We start from the raw sequence: 21007 nt of genomic DNA, 5'->3' as shown, positions 1-21007 counted from the left end.
TTTTGGAAGTTTTCTCGCTTCCCTTATAAAATCAGGACTTAGGTGACGAGGTCTGCGCGTGTACTGTGACCCCAGAGTTTTCTTGGCTTCTGTTTCTGGTCTTTGTTTTTGCGGAAAGTGGGAGGGGGGTTAGGCCAAGGTATTCCCTCCGGAGCGGGGTTCGGGTGCGTCTCCCCGCCCTGCGGGACCGCAGCGCCCGGCCGGGTGGGGAGCGGCTGCTTTATTACCTTTTGGTGAGAACCTCCGCGAGGAGAGCGAAGGAAAGGTGACAATGAGCAGGAAGTAGTTCAGTAGGGCCCTTTAAACAACATTCCTCCTAAAACGGGAGCCCTGGAAGGGGAAAGGAGGCAGAAGCTCTGCGTCGGAGCGTCGGCTGTGCGCCGCTGAACCCCTGCCCACCACTGTAATGGGCTTGTGGTTCCAGCCTCAGTTTACCAATTTCTTCCTGTTCACAAGCCCAGGACTCTGGGAAAAGTCAATGCATCGGGTGGCACACCGTTCGGAACAGCGGTGCGCCCTAGAAAGGGGCTGCGGGTCAGGACGCGGAACTCGCGCCTCGCGTTAACTCTTCCCTGCCCGGCTCCTGTCCCCGCGCTCCTGGGTCCGGAACTGCAGAGAAGCGGCGGGAAGGGTCGGGGCCTCGCTAGCTAGCGGAGGACCACCCGCCACCGCATTCCCAGAGCCAGCCGGAGGGAAGGCGCCTGCCGCCCCCAGGGGAGGGCTGAGCGTGCTTCCGGGGCCGTTTCCAAATGGAGACAGCCATCGGGAAGCCCTGTGCACCTCGTTACTGTCCGCATTTCGGTTTCTTTTGTTGTCAAGGATGCAAGGAAATACCCAGGGGGGCCAACCCGCGAGGGAAGTTTCCTCCTGAAAACGACACCAAAATGACCTCTTTTCCCTGGCACCCGAACTGGACCATCCTGAGCCGCCTGCCACCTCGGTCTTGGGACCGTGGGCTTTGGAGGGTTGTATGTGTTTTTACTGAGGGAATAAAACGTCTGATGTGTCATCTCTGTGGCCTACGACTAGCAGAGTCTTCGCATTTAGAATAAAGAGGGGAGGGGGGCGCCGAGGAGGAAGAAGGGTGGGTCCAGGCAACTCAGGATCTCTAAGACCCGGGGTCTGGAGCGGAGCTTCTGACGCTCCGGGACCCCTAAGGCAGAAGCCCTCTGGGCGCTCACCGCTTCGGGGCTCGATATTCCCAAAGTCCAGAAGAACTCATGGATGCTGGAGGGTTTCGCAGACCGCTCCAAAACTGCGGTTCTGATTTCAGTTCGGCTCCACGAACAGGACGGGGCACGGCCCAACAGAACAAAACCCCTGCAGCAAAGAATGTCACATTTCTAACAGGCTCAGGGACAGCTCTGCCCACCAGCACGAAATGTCCGGAGTGTCCCAGAGCGCCAGGCAGAAGTTCCACAGCCGCAGTTGGGGGGAGTCTGCGGCCTGACGTCATGAACTGAGCTGCGACTGGGAAGCTGCTGCCGTCTCTCACAACCTACTATTTTTCCTCTTTTCTGTGCCTGATTTTCTGGATCTTTGTACCTTGGTTCTCAGGACAAGCGTCTCCACTCTGGCCTTTTCAATAAAGGCCGTAGTGCATGACAGTTTACAGCCAAAAACTTCCTCTGGCCCAGCCGGTAAGGAATTGCCAGCTAATAACAATGTGCTTCCTTGGGAGGGGTTGGGGAACCTGAGGCTCTTCCAACTGCTTCTCTCCCAAGGTCTCTGTCTCCTTGGGAAGCCCAGTCATTCAGGGAAAAGAAAGAGGTCTTATGGCTGGGCCCAGGGATGCAACTGGTCCCCCTAAAAAATAACTTAGGCAACACTTTACAAGAAAATACACACACACCTCAATTCCCGGAGAGGTAGTTTTCCCCGAGGCCCAACTCCTCAAACAACAAAAGCATCTGTCTTTTAGGCGCAGCTATCAGTGATGCCATAACAGGCTCAAAGCCAGTGGGGCAGGGCCACCAGCACTGTGGGACCCGCACCAGCCACTCCAGTTTCCTCCTTCCTGGAGGAAAATAGAAGTTCATGTCTGATTATATCATTTATGCTCATAATCGTGGAATAGTATATACGAGGTTTGACAATTAACAATTGTCGAACTCATCCTACAAAAAGTGCTACATACCTCATTGCTGAATATCACTATGAATGTCACCTTCAAAGTGCTCCCCTTGGGAAGCTATGCACTGATGCCAGCACCTAGTCCACCCTTCAAAGCAATTATGGAACTCTTTCTGGAATGGCCATCAGGGCTGTCATAGTATTACCCTTGATGTCCTGAATGGTATCCAAACGTCTTCCTTTCAATATTTCTTTTATCTTTGGGTAAAGAAAGAAGTCATTGGGGGCCAGATCAGGTGAGTAGGGAGGGTGTTCCAGTACAGCTATTTATTTACTGGCTAAAAACTCCCTCACAGACAGTGCCGTGTGAGCTGGTGCATTGTCGTGATACAAGAGCCATGAATTGTTGGCAAAAAGTTCAGGTCGTCTAACTTTTTCATGCAGCCTTTTCAGCACTTCCAAATAGTAAACTTGGTTAACTGTTTGTCCAGTTGGTACAAATTCATAATGAATAATCCCTTTGATGTCAAAAAAAGGTTAGCAACATTGTTGCAACAAGTTCGTGAACTTAATGGTCAGACCTTGTATATACTATGCAGTGTTTCCCCGAAAATAAGACCTAGCCGGACTATCAGCTCTAATGCGTCTTTTGGAGCAAAAATTAATATAAGACCCAGTCTTGTTTTACTATAATATAGACCGGGTATAATATAATATAGTATAATACAATATAATATAATATAATATAATATAATATAATATAATATAATATAATATAATATAATATAATATAATAATACCGGCTCTTATATTAATTTTTGCTCCAAAAGACACATTAGAGCTGATTGTTTGGCTAGGTCTTATTTTGGGGGAAACACAGTATATAATATATAAAATAGGTGTGTGTGAAAATGAAAACCTCAAGCACGAACCACTGTTCATATTTCAGTGTTTTTTCCTCACCTTTTTCCATTTTGTTTCTCTGGCAAGCTCATTCTCCCAACGGTTAAGCAGACTTAACTCAAGCACTTCCAAGCTCTAAATTTAAGACAACACATAAAGGGTCCTTAACAGCAAATCATTTCTGTCACCAGTTGGCTTATTTGTCTCTTCCACTGAAAAAAACCCAGTGAAGTTTGTTATGGTTTTCACAGTTGCACAATATAATTCTTTAGACAATGTAGCACTGAAAAATGTTTTAAAGGCCATTGGGTTGTTGCCGGCATCTCTGGTTTGTGGAAAAGAATGAAGACTTGCTTTTTAAAGTCTTTTTCTCAGGATAGTGGCCCAACTCTGTACATGGCTGGCCCAACATTGCAGCTACAGGAAGAGGGCCCTGGGGTTGTCCCCTTGAGCTGGACGAGCTCTCCCAGCGGAACTGCAGGGGAAGGTGTGGCCTTTGCAGTTGGACAACTACCAGCCACAGGAAGCACTTCAAGACCAAACCCATCCTCACTATCTTTTCTGAGCCGCCAGCTTTGTCACACATGACAGTGTATGCTTTCGTGATGGAGCTCACACGTTAAAAACAAACAAACAAGTCTGGAGAAAGGCTGAATGTTTGGGAGTGTGACACTTCTCCTGAAAACCCCAGTACAGCTGCTCCAGTCCCTTTGGAATTCAAGGCTGCAGAGGAGAAATGCGTGGGCAGCTGGATGACGGTCCCTGAGATGCTAGGGAGCTGGAGTGCTTTGTGTCTGGACACTTGATAGTTCACGGGTTTCTTCATGACGTGTGTCCGTGGGACCCCTTTGTCCTAATTCCGCTTGGGCTGCAGGGAGAGCCTTCAAGAGTGTCCTCAGTTAGGACTTGCGTGTGGCTATTGTGTCAGCTGTTCAGCGTCCCTCTGGGTGATCTACCTGCCATATCTGATCACCTGCCTGGTCTCAGTTCCTCCCACCTTCTCTCACTGTCTCATGTCTTAGACTTTTCTGCATGTATTAAGCGGCTTGTGAAGTGTTTTTTCCACACCTCTCTGTCAATGCACCTCCGTGCGGCTTTGGGGTTTTACTGCCCCCCTGTGGACATATCTCTGTTCTGGCTTTGGTTTTCTGACAAGCCTTGTTTCCTCCCTTCCCGAGGCATCTCCTGCGTGTACCTCTGTTGCTGCCTTCTTGCTCCTCAAGGCTCCATTTCTGTTCCTCATGGTTTTCTGTGTCTTGCTGAGAAGGCCAGTTTTCTGAATTTATCTTCTGGTTCCTGGGGTTTATTATTGCCAGAGACTGCTTTTCCTCTGGGTCTTATAAACAACCCTTTCCCTCTATCCTTAACACTTCGCTCCACGTTACTTTCTTTCCCCGCTTACTCCTCATGAATGGCGCTGTCTCCCCAGCCTGCCTGTACTGGCCTTCGATGGCCCAGCTGGGGCGGACGTCCTCTCACAGCTGCACGGTGAGACCCACAGAGCGCAGTGTCTGTATTACTGTGAAACCAGTACTCGACTCATGGTGGGGACTCGGCAGGCTCCAATGAGTAACGAGGTTCACAAACATGGAATGCGTGTAGGTCGCATATGTGTGGACCTATACGCTCAGGGGCCGCTGCGTGCACGGCATGGGGCATTTTAACAGCACCGGGCCAAACGTTCATCATTCGCGGTCACCGAAACGCACGAGCCAGAGCTGGATGGGGCCTTCCTTCCGTCAGGCAGGCACTCATGGACTCAAAGAGTCAATTGTCTGGAAGAGAGTAGAGGAAGGGTTCCCCGTGGAAATTGTGTGTAAAATGAGACACAACAAGAATCGAAGGAGCTCTTCCGAGGGAAGGAATGAGGGTGAAGGGAGTAGGCACGTCATTCTAGGCTTAAAATCACTCAAGAAATCATGCCTAGGGACTCTAGTCAACCGTTAGTTAATGACTATGCCTGTAATACTACTGGACCTTTTCTTCCTCCTTTCTCTCTACCGATATCTTGGAAAATGCTATTTTGGCACTAAGTGAAACATGATGTCTCAAATCAGTTCTCTGTAGAAAAGAATGTTGGAAATAAATGCAGGCAGAAGTGTCTTTGTACGTGCTTGTGCTGGACCAGCTGCAATCTCCTTAGTCACTAGTTAGCAGGCAAGGTCAACATTATGTCCCAAATCATGGCAGGTTGTCATCGTAGCTATAAAAGGACTGATACAGCAGCTCGCAGGTTGGAGATCCGGGGTCTGACCTGCCCTAGAGAAGCAGAGACAGCCTGGGGGTGCGGGGCCCTAGGGACAAGGCAGGGGTCCAGGCCTAGGAGTGGAAGGGAGACACTCCCTCTGTGATAAGCAGTAGGCCATGCAGAGGACATGCAGAGACCATGGAGACAGGAAGGCAGGGTGCAGTGGGCTTCCACAGCCTGATTCTGGAGCAAAGAAGCACAGCCACTAAGAGAGCCGACTTCTACTGACACCAGAGACTCAGACGATACAATCGCCTATTTAACAAGAGCACGTGGGATGTTACAACAGGAGGGTGCAGCCAGGCAGGACATTTTATGGTGAGACAGACGTGCTGGGAGTGTGACATGGGAAGATGGACAGGGAGGGCGGGGATCAGACAGGCAGGGGTGGGGAACGACACTGAGCAGACGGCAGACAGAGACACAAAGGAACAAAGGAACAGAAGAGCGGGATCAAATTGTAAGAATATTTGGGGACAGCTAATCTGGGGGGGGTGAGAAGCAGAGGCAAAGGCAGAGCCAGCAGAAACCTGCCACAGGACTTGGAGGGGAGAAGGCTGCCCACAGGGGATAGGAAGAAGGGAGAGTGACAGACAGTGCCTGAAGGAGGCTGGCGCAGGCTCCTGTGGGTGCTGTGGAAGACAATGGGGGAGCTAATGTCAGGTACCCATAGAGCAAGTACCAGACTGACAGTAAATGGGACGAAGGCGACGGGTTAGCACATCTGTGAGAAAAGATTCCCCACAATGGTTCCCACCTGGCACTTCTCCAGCTGGGAAGCAGCCCTGAGGAAAGCCTTTTTGGGAAGGAGAATTAGCACCTTCTGCAGCCTGACTCACGGGGCTTCCAGGGGACAGACAACCTGTCCCAGCCCAGGTCCCAAGAAGGGGCATTGCCGTTCATGAAGAGGCCTATTATATGCAAAGAATGGTGCCTCTTATCATCCAGACGGCTGCGGCCTTCCAAGGGGTGGCACCCTCTTACACTCGGAAGCCCAGGATGCAGAGGGAGTGAGAAAGGGAGTGGCAGCTGGATCTCTGCTTTGTCTTATTTTATGCTCTTCTCGTTTCCACCAGACTAGGGGAACTCTATGGAGAAGTAGAAACAAATGTATTGTCTCCCTCCCACACACAGTCATATAGCTATTTATAAATGGAATCTGGTGCACTCGTGTGTATGTTTGGGGAGGGGGAAACAGATCGGCTTAAATACTTTTGAAATCTGGAAAAGCCTTCAGTAAAATAAAGGATAACAACATAGTAGGAGCTGGAGAAGGAAAATTCTTTATAAACAACGCAGTCGGAGATGCTGGCAGCGAGAGAGAGGCAAGAGCCAGGCTGTGTTCAGGCTCCGTACATACCCTCACCCAGTTTCCAAGGGCCTGTGGAAGGATGAGTCCTCACCCCTTTAAAGTCGTCCATCATGAATGTAGATCAGAGCGGTAAAGACGGTTCCCAGGGTCACACGGTGAGTGTGGGACGAGAATTCCAAGTCATGCGACTGGGCTCGGGCTCGTTATACGATCACCAACTTGTGAAACTTTCAGACGCCGTCAGTAACCTCAGAGCTGCTTTTCAGAAGCCCACACGATTACAGCTGCTCCATCTCAGTGTGGGAGGGATTACTGTCATGAAAAGGAGAACCTGAGAATTTGGGGGACGTGTGTAATGCTGTCTGCTGGGGTTTGAATGTAGGGTATATACACACTCTCATGTATTTCTCAGGTTTGGAAAGAAATAGAATGGAGTTAAAATTTTAAAACGTAATTAAAGCTTAACGGTGTGGGGCTTTTGTTATTCTTTACAACAAGAAAAAGTGGGAAGCATCGCTGGCTGTGGCTGGAGGGCAGGATTCAAGGCCAGGTGTGCTACGGCCCTAAAATGAGAAAATCGCCTGACATCGCCCGAGTTTCTTTCCCAGTTTGTAACATGGATAAGTTGGTGCCCGCAGAGTCAGTGAGGGTTAATGAGATGCCGTGAATCAGCTGTTTTGTTTCATACTGAGGTGGGGAAGGTTCCCCGAAAATCAAGGGGTTCCACGCCCAGCACAGGGCCGCAACGTGTCGCTTGAGTCTTGAAAAAGCACTCCCTCCGATTAATAGACTCGGGAACTCCGAGATCCTCCGTGTTACAGCATGGAGTTGCGGGCAGCATTATAGAAAGTGGGCTCTCGGAAACACCTTCCATTAGGAAAAAAAAGTACAAGTATATTGAATGATTGATCACTTGGCAATTTGCCATAATCTTTGGCTTAAATAAACTAGACCCAATCTAGAAAGTTCTTTACGAGCTTGTGTCTTTCCTATCCATTTGTTCATACCTGAGCATCTTGCCTCTTGAGTGTGCTCTGAGCATAGCAGTCAGTCTCCCAGCCCCAGCCTCAGATGCTCTGGAAAGCTGGGGAATTCACTGTCAGACAATGACAGCCTTCAAGTTCACTACCAGGAAAGTTACTACAGCACCAGTCACAAAACAGAAGGGCTCACAGACCAGATGAAGAAGCACAAATCACAGGGTTCAGTGAATTAATTAGAAACACACCACGAGAAGCAAAGGTAAAACAATGGAGCAGGTCACCTCGGATGGGCCACGGGCCTCGCGACCCGAGCCCAGGTCCCCAGTGTCCACATGCCTGGCTCTCTTTGCTGCCTCACCTTCTCAACGACGGTGGGTGAGGAGGCAGAGCTGAGGCTGAGCAACTGGGAATAAACAGTACAACAAACCCTCATGACCGCGACCCAGCGTCAGCCGGAGAAACGCACGGGCAGTCCTGCTTCATCCGTGCCCCCACCCCGCTCTCTTCCACCTCCAGATTACTTTGAAGTGAACCCCAACTTCGGGTCTTTTCACCCATAAAAGAAATATTGCCCTAAAAAGATAGAGTCCTAAAAGATAAGACCCTTTTTTGGTTAAGCCTAACCATAATGCCATTTATATAACACCTACACATAATTCACAAGAAGACTTGGTGTCATCACAAATCTAGTCAATGTCCACATTTCTGTTAGTCTCATAAATGCATGAGAGAATCCATACACATATCTTTCGATGCCCACGTGCCTGCATCCATCAGGTGGGTCACAGCCTAGAAAGGGAATGTCTGGGTCACGTTCATCTTCAGTATCTCTAGACACGCTGAATTGTTTCCCAAAGAGGTCACACCAATTTTACATGCTACCTGCCACGAGCGAGGCTCCCCTCGCTGTGCATCCTGGCCAACCCTTGATATCATCATATTTTGTCATTTTCCCAATCTAATGGGTATAAAAAGGAATGTCATGGATTTAAATTGCATTTTCCCAATTACTAAGGATTTCGAGTATCCCATTGAACCTTTTTTAAATTCAATTGTAGGAGTTCTTTTAAAATGCTGGTACTAATCATTTGTCGATTTTATAAATAGCAAAACGTGACTAGTCTTTTCACATCTTTGATGATGTCCTGCTGTGAACAGATATTCTCAGTTTTAATATGGTCAAATGTATCACACGTTTCCTTTCCATTTTATGCTTTGCGTGTCTTTAAGAGGACAATTCCTACCTCCAGTACAAGGTAGTCTCCCGTATTCTTAAAGATGTGTAGTTAAGTCGTTTCACGTTTAGGACGTTAACCCATGTAGAATGACTTCTGTGCATAAGAAGAGATCCACATAGTCCAATGTTGCCTTGCCATCTTAGCCTCCTAGAATGAAGAAAAACGAAAAACTATGTATAAACTCTGAAAGCAGAGTGCCATGGGGACATGCCAGCCACCACCTCTTAGAACTAATTCTTGGTCATTTGCTCTTGTTCACCAAGGAATTAGGAAACAATTCCCTCTCCACCTGCCATTATCCTGGGAATCCCCATCTCTTCCGGGTGCTGACCCATCTAATTCTCCAGGCACGAGTGACTTTCACCCCCACTCCAGCAGGACGGCTCTGACTCAGAAATCTTAAGCTCGGTGTCCTGCTCTGAGCACAACCTGCCATCCTCTGGCATCTCCTGCTTTCACTCTGACCCTAAGTTGTTCTTTGATGTCCTGGAAGATTACCACCTCTAACCCTCAGCAAAGAGAAAGGACGGGGGCCAACCACAACACGGTGTGTCTGCACTGCTGTCCCAGGGTCCGTGGTGCTGTGGCCTTCCCAGCAGGATCAGGCCCGCCCTTCTGTGTTTTGGAAGGTTCCTAAAGAAAAGAGACTTCTCTTAAAAATTGTATTTAAATTATTTTTTCTACACATGAACTCTTAAAATGGTGTTAATACCAATGTATATTTTCCTGCAAATATAAGATTTTTTTCCACTTTATTGAACTTCATGGTATTAACCTTTGGATCACAGACCTCCTTAAAAATCTAATTTGAAAAAAACACCCTATGAATCCTCTTTCCTAGCAAAATCATATGTATATAATCACATACAACATATTGTAAGGGGTTCACACCCCCTCACGCGAATTCCTCACATTAAGCACCCCAGTCTTCTATAGTTTGCCAATGGATTTCCCCGTTCAGTGTCTCTTGCACTGTTTCCCTTGTAAGGTTTCGCTGCATACACGTCAGACTTCTCAATAACCCTACGTCCTTTCCTGAGCATGTGACTCCACAAGGCTGTTAAATCTCAAACCGGAAACTTTGACTACTGGGGAAATAATGAAAACATTCTTCAAAATTCTGGAAATACAGTCTATAGATTAGTGTTTCATACTCAATAATCCTGCTTTGGACACTGTTTTGAGAGCCACAGATATTGGCTAAATAAAACAGCATCCATTCTGGCCAAATGAATCTTCACAAAAACCAATTATCAGAGAAATGAAAACAAATTATTATTAACAAAGGTGTGCGCGTGTGTGTGTGTAAGAAAAAAATAATCTCTACTGCAATTTGCATGAAAATTCAAACAAACTAACGAATGACTCATGAGTGCATGCCTGCTATATGCGTTGGCTTGAATATCTATAAAGAATCCGTAATTCAGTAGAATCTGAGGGCTACCCAAGAAACAGACCCTAGAGGACAACTCGTGTTAGATGATCTTTTTTTGTCTTAGTTATGGGGTCTATACCCGGGTGCCCAAAAGAATAGGATCCGTGACCCTTTTTGGAGGGCAGAACGCAGGGGTACCCAGAACTGGGAGTAATTTCCCAGCCCTCAGTGGGCAGTGAGTGTGCACCGATTTTCTGGAGATTTCTAAAAACCACCTGCTCTGTGCTAAGCTGCATGTTTATAGTAAGACAGCAGGATGCATATGCTCTAAAGTACAAGATGCCATAATTAAAATATTGGCTCTGTCCGTTGCACTCAAGCTGGAAAGGGCTCACAGAAGAAAAGTGGAAGTTGACATGACACCAAAGTATCAAGAGACTGAACCACGGTGTCTTGTCTTGAAGGCTCTTCCCTGCCACGTCAGACAGGACAATGCAAAAACAAATGTCCCACAAATGCAACCTAGCATCATCAGCGGCCAGGCTGCAGGTGGGCTTCTCCTGAGTTGGAGGCAGGCTTAGGGGGCACAACCAACTCCCCTCCTTCTTCAGGAGGTCATTGGGGGTGAGTGTAAGGTGCCCGCCACGGCGACGTGCTCCATCCTATACTAGACATCCCTGATGACTGCTACCTGAGTGGGTGTAGCTCACCTTGTACGATGAGCTTGACATCCAAGGAGCTCGTGCCCCTGCTGGGCATTATGGGATGCACCTTACCTACGTTACTGAATTCATTCCTCGCAACAACCCTCGAGTAGGTGTCCTTGCATCCTGTACAAAATAAGGAAACCAAGGCCGACCCGACGAAGGCTGCGTGGGTGCAGGGGTGGGCAGGGGTCGAAGCAGGTGTGCCCTGCAAAGCCTAACGCCAAACTGCCTTGGAGTGAGAAGGGGAGGGGTGGGCCTTATATAGGTTTTATAGACGGAAAACTCACCCAGAGGAGCCCGCTAGTTCCTTCATCCATTGGGGACAATTAACTGAGCCCCTGCTGTGTGCCATTACCATACCTGAAGCAGGAGATGCTGTGGGGAACAAGACCACCCTTGCCCCCTCGCTGGGTTCCAGTGGGACAGACGACTGGATGGACAAGCCCACCACCCATCTATATCAATCCACTCACGTGATGAGTGGAGGAAAATGCCACGATGGGAAGGATGAGGGCGGTGGGAGCGCTGTGTGGGTCCCACCGTCCCCTGGACACCCTCGGCCTCCTCACCTGGGCTGCACTCCAAGCTGCCCATGTCCACCTGGAAACATGTGATCCAGCTTCTGGCCACAAACGCTCCTTTCATTTTTTGTTATTGTTTTCATTGTATGCAGAGTGTGATAGTCTTTAAAACAGAATTTGGTAAAATTGAACTAGCAATGGTCACTAAAATGTGTATTTATTTATCCATATTTATATTTCATTACATACTACTTGGTATTTTAGAAGATAGTATCTTATAGCGAAAAAATACCGTTTAGGCCCCTGTGACACTCTGTGAGTCCATCTCATCGGTGATGGCCCACCCGAGTGGTGGCTTCACCGGGCAGTGCCATGGTGACAGACCAAAGGGGCAGGGCCTCAGGCCACAGGAAGAGGGCACTGTTTGGGTTTGGGTTTGGTTTTGTTTCTCAGTTGGACATGTGATTATATTTTTATTTCTCCAAACCCCAAACTAACCTTTTTGTCCTCTAGTCACCACATCAAGACCCAGAATGGAAACAAGGCTCAGTACCAATGGGGGCAGCTTCATCCTTAATTCAAATGGTGGCCACCGCTTACAGGCAGCCCTCCCATATTGTGTCAGGACGGTGGCTGTGCCAGCTGCTGACAGCAGCAGGGAGGGCTCTGTGCAGTCAGGTCCCTGGGCTGGCCCCTTGTCCACACCCCCAGATCTAAGACAGAGCCTCACTGTGAGCTTCCAGACCAACACAACACTGCCCAGACCTCCAGCGTGGCCCTCGTGGTCCGTTCGTCTCCAGCAGCCTGAGCGGGTAGCAGCAAACAGAGAAAAGCAAACACAGGAGCCAGCTGTCGGGTTCAGCACTCCTTGAACACACAGCGACTGCTGTTAGAAAGCCCTCAATATTTTTCTTGCTGGAAGCCTTTGGCTCGTGTTCCTCTTGAAGGGAATGAAGCTGCCCATGGTGAAGAAAGCATTCCCAGCCCCCAGGCCATATGCGCCCCTGTGTGAACGAATTACATGATTTTGGATGAAGCATACGGAGTCCACCACCTAAGACAGCCATGAAACTATTTTCCTTTCACTCCTTCGGAGTATTAAAAATACAACCTGGCATAAAACGGGCCTACACCCAGACAGGTGGGGGTGAAGCAGTGTCCGTGGCTGACAGATGCCTCCTGGATGGGCCGAGGACATCCATCCTCGCCCAGCTGCTTGCTGGCTGTGCACACAAGAGCGCTCACCTGCCCTTCTCAGCCTGTTTTCTGACCTGCAACACGTGACGAGATCACTTAAGTACTCAGAGAGAAGTACTGAGAGACGTACTCACTTCAGTACTGTGAGAAGGATGAAGTGACATGCTCGTCCACAGAGAATTTTGCACAGTGCCTAGAGCAGGCTCAGTACTTGTTAGCTGCCACTTTTCTCTCAGTGCTAATAAGAGACATTCGTCACCATGCTGTCTCCTCCCCTCGCCTGCACCCTGGGCTGCCCTGGGACAATGGGGACAGGCAGGAGACTGCCTGCCTCTTGTAGGGAATTCCATTCAGGCCTGTGCAGCCCTGGAGGCTGGGGACCTGTGGGTTACCCTTGGGTCAGAATGGGTCCCACAGTGACAGCCCAGGATGTCCCCTGCATGTAACGCCTGCAGTGGTGACTGCAGACCCCACTGCTCTCACCTTGTCTCAGCACAGCTCTGTGAGAACACAGAGTAATGGCTGTCATCACTGGTTTATTTTTGAGGACAAAACTCTAGAGCCAAAGAAATAACTGCACAATGGCACCGCTACTGAGGGTGCCCTGGGCTGGGCCCCAGGGGACTTCATCCTTTCTGGTGAGGCCAGAGCAGCTGAAGTAAAGTAGAGGGGACACCCCGGGGTGAGCCCCCTGGGGGGCTGGGAGCCTAGCGGGGGTGCCAGAGGCAGAGGAGAGGTAATAGGCAGCCCCGCACGGGCCCCTTCCTGCTGGGCTGACACAGGTGCCCACAGCCCTGCCAGCCATTTGTCTCCATCCACACTGAGACAGAAACAAACACAGCCTTTTATCAGCTCCTGGGGAGCAGCTGTTTGACAAATTGCTTTTCTGAGTAAAGTACTCAGGCCTATGGGAAGATACACAATAATTAGAAGATGCAATCCCTGCCTCTGAGGCACTCATAGAGACAAACAGCCAAATCATGCAACTTGAGGAAGGGCAGTTTCAGCCCTAGAGGCCGGGGACCTGGGAGTTAGGCGATAGATCCTGGAAGGCTTCCTGGAGGAAGTGGACTCGTGGACAAGAGGGGAAGGAAGGTCAAGGGCATGGGTCAAACCCAGTCTGAGAGAAAGGAATTTGCCAGTCATACAGATGGGAGTGGAGGGGGAAAGGAAGCTCATACATATTTTAGCCAGAATAGTGGACAAAGTGCAGTTTGGTGGGCACGGACGCCCTCTGAAGTTGCATTTAATATCACGAGCAGTTTCACGTGTTGCTGAACTGGTCTTGGGCCGAGCAGTGGGGAGAAGCATCGTCCTGCTGGCTGGCTCTGGGTGTGCAGGACAGAGCAGGACCGGCTGCCAAGTGGCTGCCACAGCCGGATCTCCCTAGCTGGTGACAGGCAACGGCCTGGGCACCTCCCCTGCGCTGGGCCTTGGGCTCCCGCGGCCCTGGGGTGTTGCCAGGCACCTGTGGTGGATGCTCAGCGAGGATGTTGTCACCGTCTCCTCTGTTTGGCCCAGGCCCGAGCCCTGCCTGCTGCGTGGCCACCCCACACACGTCGAGGCTCTGCCCTCCATCAGCAAAAACAGAACGCCCTGAACTGTGCTTGCAGTTTGGCTGCAAACACGCCAACTTTTCCAAAGACGTTTTTTCCCAAAGGCGCTTTCCTTCGTCATCTGCATGTCTAAGCATCCTAAATCTTTATATCTCTACATATGCCATGTGAGAAAATGTAATGACAGTTAAAGGAAAAACAAACAGGATTTTTGAAAACTTGGCCTTCCATCTTTTTATACTTAAGATGTGCAGCTTTCATTAGCTACAAAAGTCAATAGGATGCCTCCTAAGTGCATCCTTAAATATTGTAAAGTGCTCCAAGCACCTAAGGGACGTCCTGAGTCGTTTGGTATGTCACCCTTGGATGGGTCAGCACATAGCTTCCGCTTTCCTTTCCTTCTGTGTACAGGAATCATGTATCAGCAGATGGAAGAGGAGACACGGGCCATTAGCATTTCCTCCAGTCCCATGGGTGCTTCCATGATTATTTGGATTGGTTTAATTATTTTGAAGACATTCAGACAATTTCTGATTAGAAACAGCCAGCAAGGGGAACTACCACAGGCACGCTGGATCAGGGGTGACATGGGGACGGAACCAGGGGTGACATGAGGACAGAATCGGGATGACATGGGGACAGGACCGGGGGTGACATGGGGATGGGATCAGGGGTGACATGGGGACAGGATCAGGGTTAACATGGGGACACAATCAGGGGTGACATGGGGACAGGATCGGGGTGACACGGGGATGAGATCGGGGTGACAGGATCGGGGTGACATGGGGACGGGATCAGGGGTGACATGGGATGCATCAGAGCAGGAGCTGCATTTGCATTTCCGAGGCCAGGCCACACTTTCCCTAGGTATTGCCATTTCCCCAACCATTGGGTCTGATTAAAGGAGGACAGAAAATTACCTACGCCCCTAAATTGCAACAACAAAGGCTGGTTTTCTGTCTTCAATCAGAACCGCAAGGCTGCCTGATTCAAATGCTAATGGCCAGGCCCTGAATTGGCCACTAAAAGAGGAGACACTTTTCCCTGCAAATGACCAGAAAGTCAGTCCTTTGCTGCGGGAGGTGGTCTGGTCTGGGGTGCGCGTGCTCTGGAGAAGAGAAGAGGCCTTCAATTTGAACAAGGCTCTGACGCACAGACTGTGGTTTCCTTGGGAACGGCCCCCATCCCTGTCTCACAGGCATCGGAACAGACCTGCGCAATTTCCAAATTCTTTGTTGGAAAAGGGCCAGTTTTAGTGGGTTGCCACCATCTTAATTCACCCCAGGTCCGAGGTGGCCTTGCTTCTTTGGGATCTAAGGAAAGGAAGCAGCTTCTCAGCCGCCATGTCCCCCAGCCCCCCAACCAGGCACCGCGATCCCCATACTCTGCTTGCTCGGGGAGCTGGAGACTGTGGACCTGGGGCCAGAAGATCCAAGTTCAAGTCCCACCACTCAGGGCATGACCTTGGGCCAGGTTCTGGGCTCAGGCTGGTGTCCCCATGTACAATGTGTACCTGTTGGGTCTTAGGGATGAGGGAAGCCGATTCCTACCTCCTCACACAGGTGAGGGAAGCCCGCAGAGCACAGTCCCCGGGATCTAGAGTCAGCCCCAGAGGCGGGCTGTACGTCCGCCACTCGCCTGAGCCCGACCAGGGTGGCTCACGTGACCAGAGAAGCCCGAGGCCCCTCTCTGTGCAGCACCTGCCCGGGGACATCACACGGGGCGCTGAGTGCCAGGTGCAGCACCCAGGAGGGTGCTGGTTAGAACGCAGAGCTCTGGCCGGCCTGCCGTCACAGTGGAGGATGCAGAGCTTTGGGAAACTTGTCCTCAGTCTCTGTGCCTGCCTTTTGCATGGTGACAGCATGTGCCTTCTTCATATTGGCTGCTGTGTTTGCCTCATCCAGCCATCATGCCGTCGTGCCCGTGTAGACTCTACCCACCAGTGCCCAGCTTGCGGCCCACAGCGCTTGCTCACCTGTCCCCTCCGCCCTGCCCCTCCTGCCCAGAGATGTGTATCTGTAGGAACAAGTCTGGTTTTACATTTGAAGGCGTCGGTCGCTTCAACAGTGTCCAGTCCCGAGGGAATTGTCCTAGAATCCTCAAAAGTAACGACCCTTTCCCCATCTCTACTTCCCACAATCCCTGAGAAGCTCAAAGGACAGCGTGACTGGCTTTAACTCACTTTTTAGATTTACACTCTGCCGGTCTCTTTCTTATTGATTAGGCTTATACGATGCTTCTCTGACTGGGAAAGAGTTTTGAAAGCATGTTGCAGAGCGACACTTCCGTCCCCCACCTGTGAACGTGACTGTGCAAAGACACATTTCCAATAGGCATCGGGGACGTTCTAGAAAGAAGTCACCTCCAGAAGAACGCCGTGTGAGCACGGGAAGTGGCGTTCATGCGATGGAAGCCGCTGAGGTTTACTGCACTTCGGGAGTCCTTCTCACCATCCTTACAGGTCATCTCGTTCTTAAAGAACTGTTTTGTTTTCACTTCTATCCTTTATGTCCATGTGCTACTTCCGCAGCTAGAATTCGGAGCTGTCCAGGTTGGGGACCTGTCTGTCTGTCTCTCGGGCACAGATCAGGCGGCAGGTGACGCTGTGTTGTTTCTAGGATGAGTAGATAGGACGCAGCCATGCTCTCCGTTTCCCACGTACAAAGCTTTGGATGCGCGTCAAGTTACTCTGCAGGTGGGACCGAGGCCGCTGGAGAGCAAGACCGTCTGACAGGGAGACAGGTCCTCAGGCCGTGACTCATAAAAACAAATGAGGTTCTTTAGCACAGCAGAAGTAAGGGTGGTCTCAAGGACAGTATTTGAGGTGATATTTTAAAAATCCAAAAATAGTACCTACCTTACTCCACTCTAAGAAAATGAGGAGAGATTATTTAAAAAAACTAGAAATAGCTGGAAAACAAAAGTCAAACCCAGCTGAGCTGAATCCCAAGTGACAGCATATCAGGTTAGTTAGGGAAATTTTAAACAGACGAAAATAAATCAAGGAACAAGTAGGAATATGAAGGTAGAGGAATGGAAGGACTGAGGAAACAGGTGCAAGGCAGCGACTTGCCAAGTCCCCTAGGCCTTAGGTGAGGCAGTGATTCCATCAGTCAGAAAGCGTTCTCATGGAGTGGCGCCCCCACCAGGAGCAGCGCTCTGAACAGCGACCCTCCTCTAACTTCATGTCAGCCAAACACCGTGGGGCTCCAACAGTCACAGGCAGGCCCATCGATTCAGGGTTCCCACACTTGCCCAGTCATAGCGTCACAGGAATTACCGTGTTTCCCCAAAAATAAGACCTAGCCAGACAATCAGCTCTAATGTGTTTTCTGGAGCAAAAATCAATATAAGACCCGGTCTTATTTTACTATAAGACCAGGAATATAATGTAATGTAATGTAATGTAATGTAATGTAATGTAATGTAATATATAACATAATATAATATAAGACCGGGTCTTATATTATAAGACCTTGAAAACAACACACACCTGGCAACTCAGTCTCACAGCACAGGCCTCACAGAATCGCACATTTTTACCAGGTGCCCCAGTGACTGCTAGGACCCAGCACACTTGGGGACCTGGTGCAGAGGAGGGTGGCTCAGGAAGAGAAACCAGAAACCGAGACAAAGGCTCGGCTTGCTTCAGGCAGCCCCCTCCCCCATATGCGCACAGCTTCACATTGTATTCATTGCTCAAAGAACCAGATGGAAAGCTCGACTACACAAGTGATAGGACGAGATTCCCTGTACAAATCAAAGGCCTTAATAAGCATATGTTTCCGGTTTAACTACCCCATTTGGGTGGAGGTGAGAACCTGGTCCTTAGGTTTCTGAACAGGTATGTTCACAGAATTTGACCATCAGAATGAGTCTCTGAGACCGTCTTGCCTAACTCCCTCATTTGACAGCAAGAGGTTTACCTGTGTGCCGTGTGAGTTTGTACATCCATGCACACATGAGTCTGTACTTACAGGAGTGTGTCTTTTACCCTTTCTGAATTCGGGAGACTTCTGGGGCCATACCCTTAGCCTGTAGTTTGTAAATAAATTAAGCAGAGTCCAATCCTGGAGTTCACAATCCAGTGGCAGGAAGTCTATGGACAAACGTTTGTTCATTAAATTCACGCACTCCAAAAATTCCCATGCACCCTAAGAAGCTCAAATGTCGCTCAGGTTATACTGATGTTACCTTGACATGTTTGGGGGACATTAAGCCAGAATATCTGGCTTTGTGGCTGGCACTTCAGGTTGCTAGAGAGAACCGCTGGGGGCGGGGGGCACATGTGTGGGGCAGGGAGTTTGCCTTGGCCGCTCAGCCAGGTTTCCTGACTGTTCTCATGAGAGAAGCATTTGCCTGCATCCTGTCTTTTCTTCTCTGCTATTGCTTCTTCTGAATTTCACTTTGAACCCCCAACACCTTGAACCTCTCCCACGCTAAAGACAGCTGGACTCCACCTGGGCCCCACCTTGGAGGGAGGTGGGAGAATAGGAAGGTGGGGAAGATCCAGCAGAGAGCTTTAAGGAAACCCAGGCAGCTCAGCGTCTCCGCCTTCCTTCCTTCGGGTGGTTTCTCTGTAGTTTGTGGCTGTTCACACTCTTCCCTCCAGTCCGTAAGCCGAGAAAGAAGGCCTCTGCAGGGACAGGCCAGACACCTTTTCACAAATACCCTTCAGTGTCACCGTGTACTGATGCCACCAGCCATGCTGTGCTCTTCCAACGTCCACCGACACTGCAGGGCGGGGAAGGGCCTGGTCCTTGTGTCCCTGGACTGAGGCAAGGGCCCCGCCACAACTTAAGGCTCCGATTCCCAATGCAGCACCGTGTGGCCCAACCCAAATTTCACTGACACTTCCCGTCCCTGATTTTAAGACATGTACGCGTTGTCCTTCATGATTGAGGCTCTCTGGTGTGAGGATGTGGGGAGCTGTCTTTCTGAATTGTGGTGGCCTTGCGTCTGTCACAGAATGCCAGCTGCTGCGTTTGTCTCTTATCTTCTGCTTGAGTACAGTGTATCGATACATAACAATATTGACAATTTTGCCTTTACTTATTTCAGTTCCTCTCATTGCTGGTTTTACAGGCTTTGGGAATTTCAATTCTTAGCCTCTTCCAGATTTGTCCTTTTTTTTTCCCCCTCGAATCTCCTTCAGAGGAGACATTTCAGCAGCCGAGTCCAGTTCTGTCACTCACTCCTATGGCGTGGGGAACCTGTGGACTGGGTTGCTCCCCGGCCTTCTGGATTGAAGTCCCAGCCTTAGTGCTTCTTTCCTGTCACCCTGGGAGGTGATGTAACTGGGCACCTCATTTTGCTTACCAGTCCTTACAGACCACGACACCTAACCAGACTGTAAGGATGAGTAGTAAGGCGTGTGAAATAGCGGCACACAGTGGACACTGGTCCCTGGCACACCAACGACAACCAGCTGTTTCTGCCTTTGAGCTCCCCAAGCAACCCCTTCCAGGAAAGCTGATGGTCTGACGTGGCCCCTTCCTGCCTCCAGGACTCTCCTCCAGTTTCCCTCACCCACGTCTCCCGGGCCTTATTTCTGTTCTCTGCCCACGCCAGGCTTGCTCCCTGCCGGGTCTCTGCTGCCCCCTGGCCCGGCACTCTTCCATCTGATGCTGTCACACGGGCTTCTCCCATAAGCCTCACTGCAGTGCCATCTCCGTAGACACAAGCCACACGGTGAGAGTGGATAAGAAAAACGAGGTGGGAAGCTCTCCATCGAATTTTGTGCCACAAATTAGAAGCATGAGATTCGACGCTGTTAGGCAAGACAACAGGCCCAACATGGAGTCACTTAGGCTAACCTCCCTGTCACCCAACCGAGACTTAATTACAGTTTCAGCTCTCCCAGAAATGGAATCTTAAACCTGTTAATCAGGCATCAGCTGATCCACATTAGTGAGGTCACTGGCCCGAGAGACGCCTGTCATGCCCTGAAGGAAAGTGACTTTGCAGTAACCAACCTGCTTCTTTGCCTCATGTACCTTCCTTGACCGGCTCCTTTCAATCTATGAAAGTCATTTTGTGCAGCTTCTCAGAGCTCCTTTCTCTCTGCTCCATGCGATGCTCCTAATTCAGGAACCACTGAATAAAGCCAATACGATCTTTAAAATTTACTCAGTTGAATTTTTTTTCTTTTTTTACAACATAGAAACATGGATGCAATGAGTAAGAAACAGTGGCATTGGAGGAGGGAAGAACGTGTACACAGGCACATGGGCAAACACATCCAGAGGGCGGGTGGCTGGGCCGGTAGCAGGCGGGAATGGAAGGGGACTGTACATCAAACAAGAGGCCACCCCACGAGCCCTCACCTCCCTATTTAAATTCTCCCAGTAGTAGGAATCACGAGCGAACACTTAGCTTACATCAGGGTCTTTCCCCAAACAGGAAGAACTGTCTGTGCCTTTCGCCCTGAGTGTATTGGAACACACCTATTATTAGGGCGCTATAGGAAAGACCAGCTCAGAGGGAGTGCAAATGCGAAGTGAGTCTCATGAGCTGCACTTAGTAAAATGATCTATTCCATTAAAAAGCACTTAAACATTGCAAATTACTTTTTTTGTACCAAGTCATTACCATATGATGCGAGAACAAAACTGAGCTTTGAACTCATTTCAGAACTGAAATAGCTCAGAAACACAATTTCCATACGCAAAGAAAGAACCCATTTTTAGTTAGAAGTAAGAAGAAATTTGGCAAGAGAACAGAAAATCCAACCAAGATGAAGTCTTCCAGAATAACAAGCAGTACTCCAAAGTCGAAACTAAGAATGATTTTTGAGACGTAAAAACAAGACAGAGCCGTACCCGGCACCGACGGGATTTTAAAGGCTTCTATTGAGACTCATAAGCATAGTTCATTCTCCCAAAAGCAACAGGG

General features: G+C 49.6%; 1 long non-coding RNA gene across 1 annotated transcript in view; it reads right to left on the bottom strand.

The window, feature by feature from the left end:
* Window positions 1-8666: 8666 nt before the first annotated feature.
* LOC148758731 (uncharacterized) overlaps window positions 8667-21007 on the bottom strand; it is a 45433-nt gene continuing 33092 nt past the window's right edge. Inside the window, exons 2-3 of the long non-coding RNA XR_016019636.1 lie at window positions 9296-9390; window positions 8667-8904 (exon numbers count right to left, since the gene is read on the bottom strand). This is a non-coding gene — a long non-coding RNA (uncharacterized LOC148758731). The remainder of the gene's footprint in view (window positions 8905-9295; window positions 9391-21007) is intronic.

This window comes from Rhinolophus sinicus, chromosome 2, assembly GCF_057876585.1.
Source record: "Rhinolophus sinicus isolate RSI-liver-muscle chromosome 2, RSI-T2T, whole genome shotgun sequence".
Taxonomy (NCBI): Eukaryota; Metazoa; Chordata; class Mammalia; order Chiroptera; family Rhinolophidae; genus Rhinolophus; species Rhinolophus sinicus.
Note: the sequence above shows the minus strand (reverse complement) of the source record. Positions and strands in the feature narration are given on the sequence as shown.